We start from the raw sequence: 8,039 nt of genomic DNA on the forward strand, positions 1-8,039 counted from the left end.
CTTTAACTGAAGTAAAAAAGGCAGATGTAGCAATCATGATCTCAGACAATATGAAAGCAAAAATAGACCTAATTAAAAACATAATGAGGGAAACTACATTTTACTAAAAAAGCTGCCATAGACAATGAATATTAAAAAGAAATTAACATCAAGATTCTTTGATAAATGACTTATTTCTCAAATGTACAGGAAAATGAGTAAAAAGAAATAATAAGAGCCATTCCTCAATAAATAACTGGTTAAAGGATATAACAGACTGTTTTCAGAAGAAGAAACTAAGGCTTTATAGTCAGATGAAAAAATGCTCAAAATGACCGTTGTGTTGTTGTTTCTGTTGCTGGGTCTTGTCAGTCACGTCCAACTCTTCATGACCCCAGCTGGGCTTTTCTTGGCAATGATACTGGAGTGGTTCACCCTTTCCCCCCTTCCAGCTCATTTCACAGATGAGGAAACTGAGACAAACAACGTTAAGTGATTTGCCCAGTGTCACAATCTAGTAAGTATCCGAGGCCAGATTTGAATTAAGGACAATGAATAGTCTTAACTCCAGGCCTGGCACTCTATCCACTGTCCCACCTAGTTGCCCTCACTGTTAATTAGAGAAAGGCAAATTAAGATGACTCAAAGCTAATATCTCACACCTATCAGAAATAACAAATTTTGGAGGGGAATAGGGAAAATAGGTACACTAATAAACTGATGGTCTAGTTATGAACTGGTTCAACAATTCTGGAAAATCATCTGGAAGTATGCCCAAAGGACTTTAAAACTGTGCATAACCTTAGACCTAGCAATATAGCTACCAGGTCTGTACCTCAAAGATATCAAAGAAAAAGGAAAGGGACCTAAATGTACCAACATATTTATAGGAGCTCTTTGTATTTTGTGGTGGCAAAGAATTAGAAATTGAGGGGATGCCCATCAACTAGGGAATGGCTGAATAAATTGCAGCTTTTGTTTGTGAGAGTACTGTTGTTCTATAAGAAATGACAAGGAGGAGTGATTTCAGGGTGGAAAACTTCAAGAACTATATGAATTGATGCAGAATGAAATGAGAACTGTGAGATCCTTCCGAACAGTAACAGCAATGTTGTAATGATGACCAACTGAGAAAGAACTGTTAGCTCTGTACAATGCAGTGATGCAAGGTAATTCCAAAAGACTCAAAAATGGTATCTACCTACAGAGGGACAATTGGCAAACCCTGAGTGCAGATCAAAGCATGATTTTCTTCCTTTTTTGCCACTTTTGTGAATTGGCTCATATGGAAATATAGTTTTCATGATTTCGCATACAATTGATATCATTTTGCTTGCCTTCTTTCTGGGTAAGAAATAAGTGGGAGGGAGGAGAAGAATTTGGAACTCAAAGTGTAAAAAGAAAGGAATGTTAAATAAAAATAAATTTGTTTTTTGAAAAAATAAATTGGACTGGGGACAGGAAGACTGTAAGAAATATTTTACCAAGCTAGAATTATCCATGGGGTGCTCCCTTCAATTTTCAGCTACAAAAGGGGAATTGTGTTTTATATTTTTTATGCTTAGAGCTTAAATTATTAAAGTAGTTTTGACTATATGGCTAATGATTGCTTATTGCATTTTAAACACAGAAAACAAATAACCAGAAATATGCTGTACTAAGCCAAATTTGTGCTGAGCCACATTATTTGGAGAAGTTAATTAATAGGTTTGCCATTACATAATAATGTTTTTCCAGTTGCCATAACTCTAAAAGACTAAATGTGAAGAGATTGCAATCTACATTGGAGCAAGATACCTTAGGAAATAACAGAATAAAAATAAAATAGCTGTTAAGAACAAAAAGCAAAACGAGAGAGAAGAATGTACAAGTTTACCCACACACAGGGAAAGTCTAGTCCAGATGACAAGTTTCTCCTAATAGGTATTCAGAACTTGAGAGCTACTGAGAGTTATCCCCTTGTTTCTCAAGAGAGAAACAAAGCTGTTTGGGGAGGAAATTTCCCCAGAGGGTTTTTATAACATATAGGGCAACCTAAAATTGTGTTCTGTTGAAATTTCTCCCATGGACCTGTGCAATAAATGAAACAATCCAAAAAATATGAATTGTCTCAATTTACCCTCTGCCAGGTTTGCTTCAAAACAAGTTCAGACAAATCTCAAAAATGTGTAGGACTCCAAAAAAAATGGATTAAGCACTCAAAGACAACTGGAAATCAACCTTCCTACTGAGAGAAGCAGCAACTAACAATACCTCTCCCATGTGGTCTTAGCATAGCTGGAGGATTTCATGACAGCTGCCAGTCTCATCCAGTCTTTCTCCATTCAGGGACTCAGTGAACTTCCTGGTCCTGCCTGTCTCAGATTCTTAGATTACTGCCAAAGTCCTCCAAAAGGTCTCTCTCCAGTCTTTCATTTACTCTGTCTTGATTAGCTATAGTGTCAGCTTGGAGGCTACAGTCATAGAGAACAGCCTTGTTTTACTGGTGCTCCCAATACCTTGGAAGCCTCTTAGATCCCAGTTGACTGGAGAATCTGACAAAGAGCTCAGGAATGGAATATCTAGACACCCAGGTCTAGCCACTTGGTACAAATGAAGTGGAATAATAGACTGGGATCTTTTCTCAGGTGAAAGGCTGTGAAAGAAGTCAGAGAGCTAAACTAACATGCTAGCACAAGAAATTCCATAATGCTTCCAGGACTTCTCTTGAGACATCCTGGTCTCCAAATCAGGGCTTGGGCGGGGGGGGGGGGGGGGGGTGTGCCGGATAGACCATACCATACAGGAGATATGTAACCAGCAGGCAACAGAGAGATGTGGAATATTGTCTTCATACCAAAATGTATTTGTTTTATATGGAAAAGGAATATATACAAGAATATTTTGAAAAGATTTTTGGAATCTACCAATTCTTTCCCATTGCAATTATCCTGAGATATGCAGATCAGCTATCATACACACACACAGACACACACAGACACACACATGCACATACACATATATATACACACATATACATGCATATACATATATGTACACATTTGCATATATTTGCAAAATACATATATGCATACATAATATATTTCTTTCAAAGATGTTTAATAAGTAGAAAAATCTCTGAGGTTATTCATAGTGATTGTGGATATTCTTCATACAATAGGGAACTTCCCCCACCACTTAAAAAAACAAGTTTTATAGATGCCTTTTGTTCTTATATCACAGTCATATATATATATATATATGTATATATATACATATATATGTGTATGTGTGTTCATATATACATGTATATAACCTCATCACCCAGAGTCTTCCCTTGCCACAAAAAAAAACTATTTAAGCAAAAACAAATCTTGAGTAACCATACTTCATAATGAATTCATTATTCCACACCTATAGTCCCCCACCTTTCTAAGGAAAGTAGAGGGGTTCTATACAAATGGTTGTTGTTTGAAGGGATAAAGGTCAACCGTATTGATGGAATCCATAATTAGAAAAAAGCATATAAGAAGATAGGAGAACCTAAGTCAAAACTGAAAATTTTTCACTGTTGGGTTCATCAGTCAAAAAAGTATTCAATAAAAACGTTTTGAGGATACAAAAAGAGGAAAAAGACCGCCTGCACTCAAAGAGCTCACAATTTAATGGCAGAGACAACTAGCAAACAAATGTGTACAGACTATATATAAGATAACTAGGTAATAGTTAAAAAATGGAAGGCACTAGAATTAAGAGAGGTTGGGAAAGATTCCTGTAGAAGTTGGGATTTTAGTTGAGACTTGAAAGAAACCAGGAAGTCAGTAGGAAGAGATGAGGAAAAAGAATATTCCAGGTGTGAGGGACAGCCCAGAGTCCAAAGAAGCTGAGGAGTAGAACAAAACAAAACAAAACAAAAATAGCCTTTCATGTGACTGACTTACCTAATGAATGTCATTCATGCTATTGGAGAGTTCTCTACCTCAGTGTCACTACTCACAAGCAAAAGATTACACAAAATAGAATCTTTACCAGCCACCAGAAATTGTGTGTGTGTGTGTGTGTGTGTGTGTGTGTGTGTGTGTGTGTGTGTGTAACCATTCCTTAGTAATCCTTCACTGACTTTGGAGGGACAAACTCACTGGCAGAATTAAATGATAGTTCCCTGCCTCCTACTTCTACTTTCTCTAATGATTCCCGTTTTCTAAGGATCATGTTATTTGCTCCTTAACAGATTTATTCATTTATTGGTAGAGGGAAGGGCAAGACACTGCTTAGAATCTGGAAGCTCTCCTGGCCTTGTTAGCTCCTTCTTCTTGGGAGCCGTAAAGCTGTGAATGTGACAGTATTTACTAAGGCAGACACCCCCACCCCCAGTCCCCTGTAATTAGCAATGGTCACACAGGTGTTAGAGATCTTTCACGTATCCATCACACACTCTCTAACTCTCTGGAATGGGGTCAGTCCACTGATGTGAAGAGTGAACAAGCCCAGTGGATTGTAAAGGAATATCTTAAGGTGAAAAACTTCAGTGTGAGTGATGATCTCAATGAATCATAAAGTACAGAACCAAGGAGTGTTTACAAGGGCTATGGAGTCTAGTGAATAAGGAGTACTTGGGAAGAATTCGTTCTTTCCCTGCTGTAGCACTGACTCATTGTATGATTTAAGAATGTACTACATTCTAGGGATCATATGATTATAAATTTAGAGCTAGACAGGACCTCAAAGACCATCTCGTCCAATGCCCTGGTTTTGTAGATGTGGACAACTGAGGCACAGAGGTAAAGTGACTTGATCAAGGTCACAGAAGTAGTGAGTAGTGGAGTCAGGATCTGAATCTTCTGACTCCAATCTAGCATTCTTTTTTTGCTTCATCCTTCAGACCATAGGTTACTTATTATGAGTTAAAAGCAAATAGATTCTTCAGGAAGTAAGGCTAATTTGGAAATTTGGAGGACATTTAGAGGAAAGAGAAGCAATTTGTTGTTGTGGAAAGAGTATAGGAATTGGAAGCTGAAGACCTAAGTAGAAATTCTAATTCTGTTGCTCATTGTTTATGTAATAGCCTTATTTGATAACAATAATATTAATAGCTTAATTAATATTAATTAACTAATATTAATTATATAATACATTATATATAATTAATATTAAAAGCTAACATCTATATAGTGCTTACTATGCGCCAGGTGCTATGCTGAGCACTTTACAATTATTATGTCATTTAATCCTCACAACAACCCTGGGAGCAGGTGCAATTATTAATTTGCAGTTGAGGAAACTAGAGCTAACAGGGCTTAAGTGACTTGTCCAGCATCCCACAGCTAGTGACTCCTGGCCCAGTGCTCTATACAGTGGGCCATTCAACTGCCCCATACTTTACATCCTCTCCAGTTTTCCACCCCACCATTTGTCCATCTACCCTACTACTCAGAGTATCTTTCCCTTCCCTCCAATCTTCATCTTGTTGTAGGCTCAGTAATCTAATGGATATACTATCATTCCACTGTTTTTCTTGCAAAGTGTATATCAATTGACAGATCTGTGTGTCAAATCACATCCCTATCCTGTGACACTTCCTTAGTTGAGGGTTACTACTAGAGCTGTGCCTTAATTTCCTCATCTACAAAATGAAGGAGTTATTCTTGACAACCTGTAATGCCTCTTCCAGCTCTAAATCTATGATTACATGATTCCATATGCATTGTTTCCTGGTAATAGAAGCTCCATGAAGACAGGGGCTTCCTCATTTATATATTCATAGCCTCAGTCCTAGAACATAGTCAGGCCTTTGTTAATGCTTTTTCACTCACCCACAAATTGTCAGGCAATATGACACACCAGACTAGGAGTCACAAGCTCTGCTTTCTGTTGCCAGCTCCTTGATCATCTAGCTGTGTGTCCTTAGAACAGTTTAGTGCTCCCTGGGTCTTATTTTCCTCATCTATAAGAGGAATGATTTTGTTCACTTAGCAAATACTTATTAAGCACAGCATTACGCTGGGGTTAGAGGAGATATAAATGTAGGGAAGCCTAGGGGGTTTATTGGCCAAAAATAGTTTATTGAAGTAAAGGGCTTTTCTGTTAACAGATATGCACAATCAAGAAAGGAATGTAAATAGGTGAGTGTAGAACAGTGACTCTGCCCCCATTTTGTTCTGGTTCACATTCATTCACATGCTTAATCTAAGAGAATCTTAGAAAATTCATCTTAATTGAGATATTTATAATTAGTGGCTAACATCTGCATACTGTCATAGGATATTGAGGGATCAATCCTAGCCTGAAGAAACCTTACAGGGATTTTGTTAGATGGTTTTGGTGACTATAACTCTAGAATTTTCAGAGTGTCCTTAACAAGGAGAGATTCTTGCATCCATGCTACCTAGTTGGAGAGGGAAGTGGAAAAGGGTGGTGGGAAGAGGTATATAATGGCAAGCCATTGGACAGTATGGTTTAGAAGAAATACTTTCTAGGAGTTGACATGGAGGCCTGGTTTCAAATAAGATAAAGCAAATACTTGCCTATAAGAGACTGGGGAAAGAGTTCTACATTTTGGTTGGATTGGATAAGGAAGATGGGAACAATGAGAGTCTAGGTAGCATGGCTTAGAAATGGTGTCCTAGAAGTTAACATCGAAGGACAGAGACTGTGCATCTATTAGCTATCACCCTGAAACCACTGGAAACTAGCAATGTCCCCTGCCCCCCAAGATTCCTCCCCCTGGAAGACACTACAATGACATTAGTGGGACAAGGCCATGCTAAAACCACATGCCCAACAGTCATCACAAGGTCGATGAGTACAAGCAAAGAAAACACTACAAGAATAAAAGAAACCAGTAAAGCATCTCACCCTAAAGATTGTTGTTGTTGTGTTTGTCCTTTGTTCCCAAAGAGGACCATGACATCAGGGAAATGATGATCTGAGTTTCACTTGACTTTGATTTGAGTGAGGGAGGGCTGTGCAAGGTCATCAGCCTCACTTTTTCCTCCAGAGCCATCTGGGTCCAGTGGCCTGATATTCACCAGGGAGACTGGAAATGGCCCAGGATGCAATGGAATACCCTGGCCTTTTTAGGCTAAGGTCTTTTTAGGTGCTCACTGTGAATGAGGTAACGCCAATAAAGTGAATAGGCCTCTTTCAGAAGTTAATCAAGGGACGGTCCCTTTGATCAAAACTCAAAAAAAAAAATCAAACTGGGAGGGAAAGACTATCAGTATTCCTGGTCAAAAGAGAAACAGATACTATTTAGTATTTACATTCACTCTGTGCTAGGAGGGCAGAGACCTAGTGTCCAATCTATGAGCTCCAGAATGAGTTGAGTTTAAGGCTTGGTTTTTGAGAAAGAAGTCTAGCTAGTAAACCCAAATGGAAATTTACCCTCCTTTGGGCAAAGCACCCTCAGGTGAGGAAAGGAGAAGGGAGGGAAGGAGAGGGAGAGAAGAGGAGGGGAGGGGATGGAAGGAGAGAGAATCTGTGCTTATCCGTTAGGTAAAACAACTACTCAATTTGCACTAATAGAGTTTTGACATTTAAAAGCAAAATCTAAGTGTGAGAAAATAGTTTATGAAAGTGAAAACAAACCTTAATGCAGTACCAATGACTAACTTGGGGAAGAGTTGCTTTTGAAAAATATGTCACATTCATGGAGCACCAAAACCACAGAAATAAATACGGAGATCTAAGAAACTTGCAAAAAAGGATTATCTTTCCAGAGGAGCTCTTAAAATTAACATATAAAGGAGGACCAACTTTATGGTAACATATAATAGACAAAGAATAGATGGATCTGGCTGTCTTTATATGCTCGGATGTCTTTAGCTAAGTTCCAAGGGATCCTGAGTCTTGTGCCTTCTTCCTTGAAGCTGAGCATCAGCCAGAACTTTATACAAAAAGCATTTTCCCTCTATTTCCCTATTGATACTACTAATATATATATATATATATATATATATATATATATATATATATATATATATATATATATATATATACAGATCTAACATATATACAGATCAACTTCTCTCAATCTCCACACACTCCTCTCTAATTGCCTATTGGACACCTCAAATAGCATG

Source organism: Trichosurus vulpecula, chromosome 1 (assembly GCF_011100635.1).
Source record: "Trichosurus vulpecula isolate mTriVul1 chromosome 1, mTriVul1.pri, whole genome shotgun sequence".
NCBI classification, from domain to species: domain Eukaryota; kingdom Metazoa; phylum Chordata; class Mammalia; order Diprotodontia; family Phalangeridae; genus Trichosurus; species Trichosurus vulpecula.